Raw genomic sequence first — 11364 nt, forward strand, 5'->3', positions numbered from 1 at the left:
AAAGAACGGTCGAGGTAGAGAAATGTAAACAGTGGTGAGGGCCGAGGACGAACAGGGTTTGGATCAGTGTAGGGACCAATAAGAGCTGGTGTTTGGATCAAACTGGAAACTCTGTGGATCACACGGCTCTGGCGTTAGGTTAGGCCCATAAATCAGGCTCAGAGGTGGGATTTCAACCGTCGGTCTTGGCAGATGCCACGCTGTTAGGCGCGCGGGGAAGACATGCACAGATAGACAGATATAGCGTGTATGTTTGTATCCCATGTGTGTGCACAGCATACACCGGTGTCTCAACGTGGTGAGGACTTTCAGACGTTGCTTCCTGCGTGTCTGTTCCAGGTTATGAATAATCTTGGTATCAAGACGGAGCCGGAGACCCGCCTTATTGGACCTGTCCCGGAGCCTGCAAATAAAACAGCTGGATAAGAATCTGCCAGGGATACATCCACGCCTAGCGACTCGCCGCCAAATGACAGCAGATAAATATGTTTTTGGGGCGGGGGGGGGGGGGCGAGCAAGGAATTGTGTATCCTGGTTCAATCACACAGCCTTCAACCAAGAAGCCCTGATGATAAAGTTGCCTCCTGCTGCTGCTGGAGGCGCTCCACCTCTCTATCAAACACACTGCTTTAAGGTGCTTTTGGGGCAGATATACAGTGCAGGCTTGACAGGAACCTAAGTATATTTGAGCCAGTTTAGATTCTTGTAGGATAAGGCTTGTGGGGGGATGGGTCTGTGTGAGGGAAGGGAGTTATTTCGGCATTACAGGGAACAGCACGGATCAAGCATCTATTCAGGCATTGGAAGCAATCTTCCTGTGAAAGGCGTGGAAAAGACAAGCACAATATATACAGAGACAATTGCATTTGTTGATTTGGTCATTCACAGTTCTGACAGTACCTTGGGTTTTTCATTGTGAATTGTGTGTTTGAAGGACTTCAGGAGATATAGGTTATTCACTACTCGTCTAAAAGCTGCATTATCTATTTAATATCTCTATCATAGAAATAGATTCTAATTGCTTATTACCAAAGTACTATTATCTAACGGCATGTAATGGATGTTTTTAAATATGGAGAAATTCTTTCCATTTCGGTAATTATTCAGGAACATTAAAAATAAATTAAACTCAAAATGGAATATAGAAATGTGTGAGAAGGATTGGATTTCACACATTAATACAGACAGAAGCAGGGTTTATCAAGTCTTAGCTTTTCTTCTTTGCAGTTCAAGGAAATTCAATCAATGTATTTTGTATTACGGTTCAACTTCGGGCATCATTTTGTGGGTCTGATAGGTCAAACACTGATTTATTTTTGCCTCGATAGCTAAAACAACGATCTTCATAAGGGAAGCCTTCCATTGGAGGAATTTTAATGGAACCATGAGGGGGGTAACCGCAGGTTAACTACAGCATGGCATACAGTTGATCACTGAAACAATCAGAGAACAGAAAGACACAGAGAGACAAAAAAAGCAACCGCATCACAGATCGAGGACTCACAAATGGTACGGGAATCTGTCCTGTGATTGGAAGTCTGGCTACCAGGCCAACAGAATTAAACCTGCTGTGAACCACACATCCTAACTTGGGCTTCAAGGCAACGACAGAACAACTTTTATACAAACTCCTGCAGGGACACAAACAGTCGATGTTCATGTTTCTGCTGCTGCATTCTTCTACACTAAGATATTCTCTGCCAAATAATTCAAAGATTTAGAATGACATTCTTTATTTATGGAGTTATGAATAATCATACTACTTATATATCTATACTTAGACTTTTTCATATTCAGTCATTTACAATAAATGCCCTCTGCATACAGTATACTTCTTCTACATTAGTGCCCATTTTTGGATGGCTCGGACACGGGCAGCTCAAGATTAGGGAGCTTCAGATGGTTCTCCATATCATCCAGCCATGATAACGCACCGTCACTACCACAGCCTCCACCCCCACCACCATCACTACCACAGCCTCCACCCCCACCACCATCACTACCACAGCCTCCACCCCCACCACCGTCACTACCACAGCCTCCACCCCCACCACCATCACTACCACAGCCTCCACCCCCACCACCATCACTACCACAGCCTCCACCCCCACCACCGTCACTACCACAGCCTCCACCCCCACCACCATCACTACCACAGCTTCCACCCCCACCACCATCACTACCACAGCTTTCACCACCAACACCATCACTACCACAGCCTCCACCCCCACCACCATCACTACCACAGCCTCCACCACCAACACCATCACTACCACAGCTTCCACCACCACCACCATCACTACAACAGCTTCCACCACCAACACCGCAACCACCAGCACCACCCCCACCCTCCACCACCACCTTCACACCCTCCACCACCACCTTCACACCATCCACCCCCACATGCACCACCATCCCACCCTCCACCCCTCACCTCTACCACACTTCAGCACAACCTCCACCACCACATGCACCAACATCACACCAACCACCACCTACAGACTCCACCACAACCCCAGCTTCAACCACCTCCACCGCAATGACTACACCCTCCACCACCACCTTCACACCCTCCACCAGCACCACCACCACTGCATTAATCATCAGCTGCAGCTCAATGCCGGTGCGATGCCCTCCGGATCTGTCCTGGCTTACGGTGGAATCCAAGGGCAGACACCTCCCAGAATACACTGCTGGTTCCGGGAGAGCAGCACAGAGAGGACTGCACACACACACACACACGCAAGCACGCACGCACGCACGCACACACACACACACACACACACACACACACACACACACACACACACACACACACACACACACACACACACACACACACACATACTGTATACCAAAACACCATCCAGATCCATCCACATCTACATAAACAAACGGAGCACCTTATCTGTAGGCTGCAATTTAAATCAACTCAGTCAGTCATGCTCTTATGCAGGTTTTTGTAAAAAGTAATGCACTTTTGTTTATTTTGCATATTTGTTGAAACATGATTGAATAAGATAAGAGAGTAAGTAATAAATCAAGGTTAACCTTCTGGACCCCGACCTACCTCAACTCTCGGTCTCTCCACCACAGCTAAAAAGAGTTTGAACAATAAATGCATTCAATAACTCTATTCCACATCTCTATACAAATCCCCTCCCCCTGTGAGGTGTGGAGTTGAGCTGATGAGCCCAGCCAGGAACAGGTGGAATATGTGTGTGTAAACATGACCCTGTGTGCACCCAGTGTTCACAGAGACGGCCCGCGGGACTCAGGGAAACACATTAAGGCGCCTCGTCGGCAGCCTATTAGGCGCCTTGATGGTCTACTTGATTAGTGCGTCTCAAAGCAGAGTGTGGCCGAATTGAGTTAAAAACAAATATGTATATATATTATCAGCGAATCACCGGCATGCTGCTGGAAGTCTGCACGTCTAGTGTGCATAGAATGACGGACAGGGAGGAATCTCAACCAATCATTTGCTCTCAGGGTTTCTCAGTCAAAGCAATCACCTGGCGGTTAGTTAGGGGGCTAGCGCTCCATGGTCCTTTGCTTAAGAAAACCCAGTTCCTTACTGCTTTGTTAGTAAGAAATGTGTTTGTTCTGAAAGTGGTGCGAAGGCCTTTTTGATGGTACTTGTTTTAATCAGAAACAATAGCAGAGCCAATATAAGCATCAAATGGTTTAAGTATCACACTCCGGGCTTTATACGGGCGATAAATGGGCCTAAATATTGTAAGTGCACTTTGAAGAATGCAATGAATAACAAATGTCTCGACCTGCTCTGCCAGTATGCTCTTTGAAATTTGCATCTCTGCAGAAAATTGCACATTAACTATAAAGTATATGGTGAAACATTTATGCATTACATTTAGGCTTTTTACTATTGCCCTGGTCTGATCTAAGGCATCTCTTCTACCAGTATAGCTCCCTCACTTCAGTCGGCATTCTGATATGGGTCTCAGTCAGCCAATAGTACGCAGAGCTGCCCATGACTCATGTCAACCACGAGGCAAGGTGCTGAAACTCATGGTCCACCCTATCCATCACAGCTCAAGCGCCACCGATTGGCCAGCCCAAACTGTCAGCCGCTTCCTCCAGGCTCTCTTATACAACAGAAGTGTCGCAGGAGAGACTGGGCATCCAGGCTATTACTGCCCATATGTTATTCCTAATATAGATGATCAACCTTTGGAAGATCTTAACTTTCTAAACGTACAATTATATTTGTCTTGGTATACTTTTTCTATAAAGCATATAAAGTATACAATCATTACTTAGTCTACATTTGGCTTGTTGCTTGGTGGAGATAATGCACAACCATTAAACATTAATGCAAGGTCAGCAATCTATGTTTAGAACGCACAAAAACAACATAGCTCATCAATGCATAATGTAGAACATACCTCTCATAAACCAGAGAAATGCCTTGAGAGTCCTTTTATTCCTGTTATGCGAAATGATGTCTCTTTAAAAATGCAGAATTCTGTTGTAGTTTTTTCCATGTATATGTGATCGCTCTTAAGATATTTTCTAACTGGACGGTGTTGGCGCTAGACTGACTAGGGACCACAGAGGGGAACAACACTGAGAAACCAAATGCTAAATAAAAACCTTGAACCTAGATTAACATGGCGCAACAAATTATGAATGTAGAATTTAATGTTTTAAATGTTTAATGGATCAAGTCCTGATATGGGGAACTTATATATAATCGTATTAACTCTAAACTGTATTTTTGTTTTATTGTGTTTGTTATGTGTTTTTGTAGATGATTGTGGAAGTTACACATTGTTGTGCAAATCGGACAACAATGCATTTGACAACAATCAACAACCATTTTATCATATCTTATGAAAACATTAACTGGAAAAATGTAATCAAAACTTTATCAAATCAAAATAGATCTGAAGATATCCAAAACACTATATCGCAACACAAGTTACAGACAGTTGCTCCATTGAACGCCTAGACAAACCATGTCCAAGTAATCAGAGGGGAAAGAAATATATAGTCAACCTTAAGTCCACAGCTCCAACCCATGAAGACGCTGGGAAGGGTTCTCGAGGGTTCTAAACATACATTCAGAAAGATGTATCCAATATTTATCCAATAACAGTCTTACACATTTATGGTGTGAGGCATGTGTGTTTAAGAGAGTAATCTGTAAAATATTTTGATATCCATCAAAGAAATCGAAATCTTATTCTGAACAGAAAAATAAGCCTTCAATGGTCAATCTTTGCAATGTCCTTTTCCCCGTAAACAAGCCCCCCCCGTATGCTTATTTCGGCATTAAACTATTGTTAATTAATGGTTTATTAATGTATCCTTATTGTCGAATGTGTTACTGTTGTTAAATTATAACTATTAGTATTGAGTACATTGCTGTCAATAACTGCTATCATTCAACATTTATTGACATGCTACAGGACCAGACTAAGAGAAAAGCAGTTTAATGTTTTTATGTTAACAGTAGTTCATTGGAATAAATATAGTTATTCACTCAAACACACACAAACACAAAAAAAAGTTTCACTCACACAAAATGCACGCTTGCCAAGTCGTCTTGATTTGTAGTTTTGTTTGAGATCCGGGTCCATTCATAAAGCTTCAGGGCTGTTGCCTAAGAAGCCCGGGCCCAATGGTGGCTTTTTGCTGGTTGCTGGTTGCTGATTGCTTTACTTTATTGAGCATCACTGCTCTCTCTCTCTCTCTCTCTCTCTCTCTCTCTCTCTCTCTTCAGAGCACAGCCAACACACAATTACCTTCACCTGCTTTCCATTACTCACCATTCACAACACAACACTATAGATGCTTTTCACTGACTACACCGCTCATACTACTGATTGTGGCTCTGCTGGTTGGATGGACCAGGGAAAGGGTAGTAGGATAAACTAGTTAAGATAATTCTACTATCCGTGACCTGGTTCATAATCTTAGCAGACCCATAATAGGTGTTATGAGTGACACCTACCTTTGTCCTATGACGACGCCTCAGTGAAAAGGAACTATCCCATTAGACTTCATTCAAAATAAGACAAAAGCACATATTTAACTCTCCAGGGTCGGATGTAACACTTCAAAGCTCCACGGTTTAGGAGGACGTGTGCTGAATGCTGAGAGTTTCTAGCAGAATAAATCAACACAACGACACTCCTTTTTAACGGAAATGTCACATTTATATAATTTTTACATTTCTGTTAAAGAGGGTAGTATTTGGATGGATATGATGTTTCACAGTAGGACAGGACAGACACACAGGACAGAGAGATAGACAGGACCAACAGGACAGACAGGACAGACAGAAAGGACACGACAGGGTTGACAGGACAGGACAGACACACAGGACAGAGAGATAGACAGGACCGACAGGACAGACAGGACAGACAGGACAGGACATACACACTCACACACACACAGACCATGGGTTCACATTAACACAAACATTCGAGCTGTGAGCTGTGTGAGCTCTGCTGCAGATGGCCCATTTGCTTATGTGTCCGTGTGTCTGTATGTGTGTGTTTATATGTGTGTGTGTGGGTGTGTGTGTAACTGAATTCTGGTCTTGAAGTGCCTTCCCAGGGGTGTCTGACTGTAATACAAACAGAAGAGGCAGATGTTAAACGCGAGGAGGCCAGGCATCAGTGATGAGCAGACATGTGGTTCTGGATTAGTGCTGCAGTACTTACCGGGCCTGGCAGAGGTCAGCGAGGGCCTGCCCGGGCCTCCTCGAGTGCCCTTCTGTTGGCAGGATGCCAGTCTACTGTGTGCAGCCACGATGCTGTCCAGGCTGGTGTATGAAGTGGGAGCCATGTTGATCAGGTGTCCTCTTGTAATAGGAGTCCAGACTTTGTAAACGGTAAATGGACTTAATTTATACAGCGCTTTTCTAACTAGTGGCCACTCAAAGCGCACCCATTCATGCACACATTCACACACCGACAGAGGAGTCAGCCACGCAGGGCGACAGCCAGCTTGACGGGAGCATTCAGGGTGAGGTGTCTTGCTCAGGGACACTTCCACACTCAGCTAGGAGGAGCCGGGATCAAACTAGCAACCTTCCGGTTACCAGGCAACCCGCTCTACCTCCTGAGCCACATGCCGCCCTTTGTCACCCACATGGAGGTAGGTATATATGAACACACACACACACACACACACACACACACACACACACACACACACACACACACACACACACACACACACACACACACACAGGAACATGTGCTGATGTTGTGGGACCCGGCAGATGACCTCCACCTGGGATTCTGCTGTAGGCCGACCACGACAGGGGCTTTACTTATGGCCAGGGCAGGAGATTCCCCTGAGAGGTGAGTGGTCTGGAGGCATTTGTGAAATGCATTAAGGTAATGGATTCATGGTTTGTGTTCTGAATGATGATGACCATCTCTCTCTCTCTCTCTCTCTCTCTCTCTCTCTCTTTAACCCTCTCTCTCTATCTGTGTGTCTCTCTCACACACACACACCCAGCTACGTGCTCAACAAAATACAACTTTCTGGATGCCCAAACACGCACACACACACACACACGCACACACACTCATGCATACACCCCCCCCCCCACACACACACACACACACACACACACACACACACACACTCTGTCTCTGTCTCTCTCTCTCTGCCCACTCTGTAGTTGGTATTACAGTAAATCCCCTTGTCTCTCAGAATAGCCGGCGGGCTGGCAGGGGGCGCACACACAGCAAAACGTATGCGCATTCCCCCATCTCCAGGGAAGCATACAGCACACCCCATGCATCATGCATGGGGTGTGTGAACGTCTGGACGGCTGCATTATGGACGGGAGCGGTCTCTGAGGCCTCGTGTTGAGTTAACGTCACCTGTCCCCTTGGATATCAGGACTCAAACCCTTCTGCTTTGTCAAATCAATACTCCCCCAAACACATTTACATATCTAATCATTCCGTCAAACTCACTGTATGTAATTCACTAAATGATCCGTCTTTTTATTTATAACTCCTGCACATCTACTAGCCCATCTTCACCCACAGCATATCCTTCTTATCACTCATGTCTTGTAGATCTTTCTTTTGTCCGAGCAGAGAAGACAGGTTCTAGGTAGGTTCATATTGATATAAGATCTGTCTCTCACATCATGGCCTTTATGTGTCAGGACCGGTCATCAAATATTTTGTTATTTTCATTTCCTTCCCTCCTGTGACATTGAACGGCCGGTCAGTTTTGTCTTGTCAAACCATCCATACATCCCTCCATCCATCCATCCATCCATCCATCCATCCATCCATCCATCCATCCATCCATCCATCCATCCATCCATCCATCCATCCATCCATCCATCCATTCATTCATCCATCCATTTACTTCCTCTTTTCCATTCACGCTCTTCTCTGACATACTAAGGAGAGTCCTTACGACACAACTGCTAGTACCAGCTAGCCCAGTAAACATATGACAAATGTAGTACTTTATATGTTTCGCCACACACCCAGAATAAAAGACCAATGCTAATTAAATGTATTACGTTTTTAATACTTTTAAGACCTTGTGTTTGACATTTGAGAATTGAGAATCTTAAGACTTATAAAACCTCACTGGAAGGAGGGTCTGAGTCATACACCAAGATGCTCCTCTGGTTTCAAATGCATCGATCAGTCTACTAGCCGGCAGGCATCACAGCGAATTGATGAATGAATCTGTAGACGAAGAAGAGCTGTTGCCCAGCTCCCCCAGCCCCCTGACAGACTGTGGTGTCTCAGGCGTTAGGAGGGCCGTGGTCTAGTTTTACCACGGAGGGCCTCGCTGCACACTTTGACCTACAAACCGGTCTCCTTGTGTGAAGCATGCAGCTGGTTCCTGAGAAATGATGTCTCTCGCTCTATTAGGTCACTTTTACTACGGAGGTCACGACTGCTCTGGTGAATATCTGTGTCGATTTGCTGAGACTTCGCCTAGCAATGCAACGTTGGCAGGAAAGATGAATATTGCTAGAAAGGGAGTTGAATCATGATGAAATAATGGGGAGAAAACATGCAACTGAACTTCAGTCTGAGTATGGTGTATCGTCATTTGTTGGATGAAGATAGAAACCAGTTCCGGGGCTGATAGCGCCAGAGCTACATTTCATCACCACCATGGGATTTGGTCAGCTGTAGCAATGTGCTAAGATAAGTAGCATTCCAAGGAAGCTAGGAAACATTGAAACTATTTATCTTGCAGGAAGTGGACTGCGGCAGAAAGAGTAGAAACAACATACACTCACAAAGAGACACATTCCTTCTCTTACACACAACACACACACACACACACACACACACACACACACACACACACACACACACACACACACACACATACACACACACACACACACACACACACATCGCACACAGACACAAAAACACTCATCCATATGCGGACACACACACAGGCATGCATGCGCACACACACACACACACACACACACAAACACACACACACACACACACACACACACACACACACACACAGACAAACGCAAAAAATATCCCTACAAGATCTTATAGTTATCTACGGGCTAAGAAAATAATCCTTTTGCTCCGGACATAAACAGGGTAAGTGGATTGTCGTCATAAACTCAAGACATTGCCTGGTCAAATATGACCTAACATTGGGAGCGACCTGGGATCTCACCTAGCAGCTTAGGCGGTCAGGGGAGCCAGGGAACCAGTGGGTTCATCCATACACTAGGATGTGGGACATGATGCTACACATTACAGCAACCTAAAACATTGTCTGTTTGAGTGTCTTGCTGTGCAGGTCAGCACATTCTCCCACAATGGTGGGAGATCTGCTTGTGGGAGATCTGCTTGTGATCCATCCTGGCCACCACTATAAGATACAGAAAATACAATGCAAAATAAAAACAGATGGCAAAACATGAATATATTCTGGACTATATAAAAGCAGTGGATGTGCACGTTGTGAGAAGGCATTGAGGCCTCCTCTTCCTCAGCTCACCTTCCTCACCTTGTTGTAGCAGTCCATATAAACGGGTCATGTCACCCGTCTGGTCAAAGTGCATACAGGCAGCTCATTCTCCAGATGACCTTACTGTGGTTATTGACCTTATATGGTCTGCATGTCAGCCTAGTGTGTTTGGGACCGCCCCCCCCCATGGCTCTGCTCAGCCCCCAATCAATGCAGCGCCTCACAGCCGGTCACTCAGAACCCAGGTCCCCATTGGTCGAGAGCCGTTCATCTCTATTAATAGAGACATTAAAGGTAAAATGGAGTTATCGATGCCAAGAAATGCCCAGTGTTTGTGTGTGTATGGGGGGGGGGGGGGGGGGCGAGGAGAGGGGGGAGTGCATTGTCTTCCATTTTCCCATGATCCCTGCTGCTTCTCCGTCTCCCGTCACAGAAGGAAAATAGAAGTAGGCTCCCTGTTGTGTGTGGGAAAAACATGGTTGTGTGTGTGTGTGTTTGTGTTAGTGGAACTTTGTGTATGCATTTCTGTGCATTTTTTCTTTGTCTGTGCTGTGTGTGTTTGTGTGTGTGTGTATGTGTGTTTGTGTTAGTGTGACTTTGTGTATGCATTTGTGTGTGTTTTTTCTTTGTGTGTGCGGTGTCTTTGTGCATGTGTGAGTGTGTGTGTTTTGTGTGTCTTTTTGTGTGTTGGTGCGTGCGCGTTTGTGTTTCTCAGAGTCTACTCTTGCTTAAAACCACCCAACCATCTTCAAGAACCGTCTCAGCTTGAAGACCACAGCAGCTAATGGGATCCATGATGACATACGACAAGGAGAGGTGGAGGTGTCTGATAGGAATGGCAGAGGCAGAGGAACCAGTGGTTTTCATTTACAGTGACACACGTAACTCTGTCGGGATGGAAGATCAGAGGATTGGTGTTGACACATCTGTCAAGCAGAAGTTATTTGGGATTATGATTATTCATTCCTTGAGAATGCGATGACATTTTCATTCCCCACGTCGGAGGATGCTATTTCGTTCCTGGACTGATTCTGTGTTGTTTACTCTTGTATCAGGGCCCTGGTATTAAAGGAATCTGAAAAACTGATTAGTGCTAAGTAAGACATTAACAAAACAATACGCAACCACAACACCACAATGGAAAATAATAGTTCAGTATTGAAAAATATGTTTTATATTTTCTAGTGAACAGATATTCACTGCAAAAGAGATTCCTGTATTATATTCACCAGCCACTGCTTAAAAAACGTTTCTTGAACATTGGATCTTAAAATAAATATATAAATACGTGTATCAATATTTCGTTATGTTTGCTCCAGCCTTCCTACTTAAATCTATTTGAATCTTGGGGAGGAGGAGGTCGTCTGCTGCATTATTTAGCCATAT

This window comes from Pollachius pollachius, assembly GCF_949987615.1.
Source record: "Pollachius pollachius genome assembly, chromosome: 10".
Classification (NCBI taxonomy): domain Eukaryota; kingdom Metazoa; phylum Chordata; class Actinopteri; order Gadiformes; family Gadidae; genus Pollachius; species Pollachius pollachius.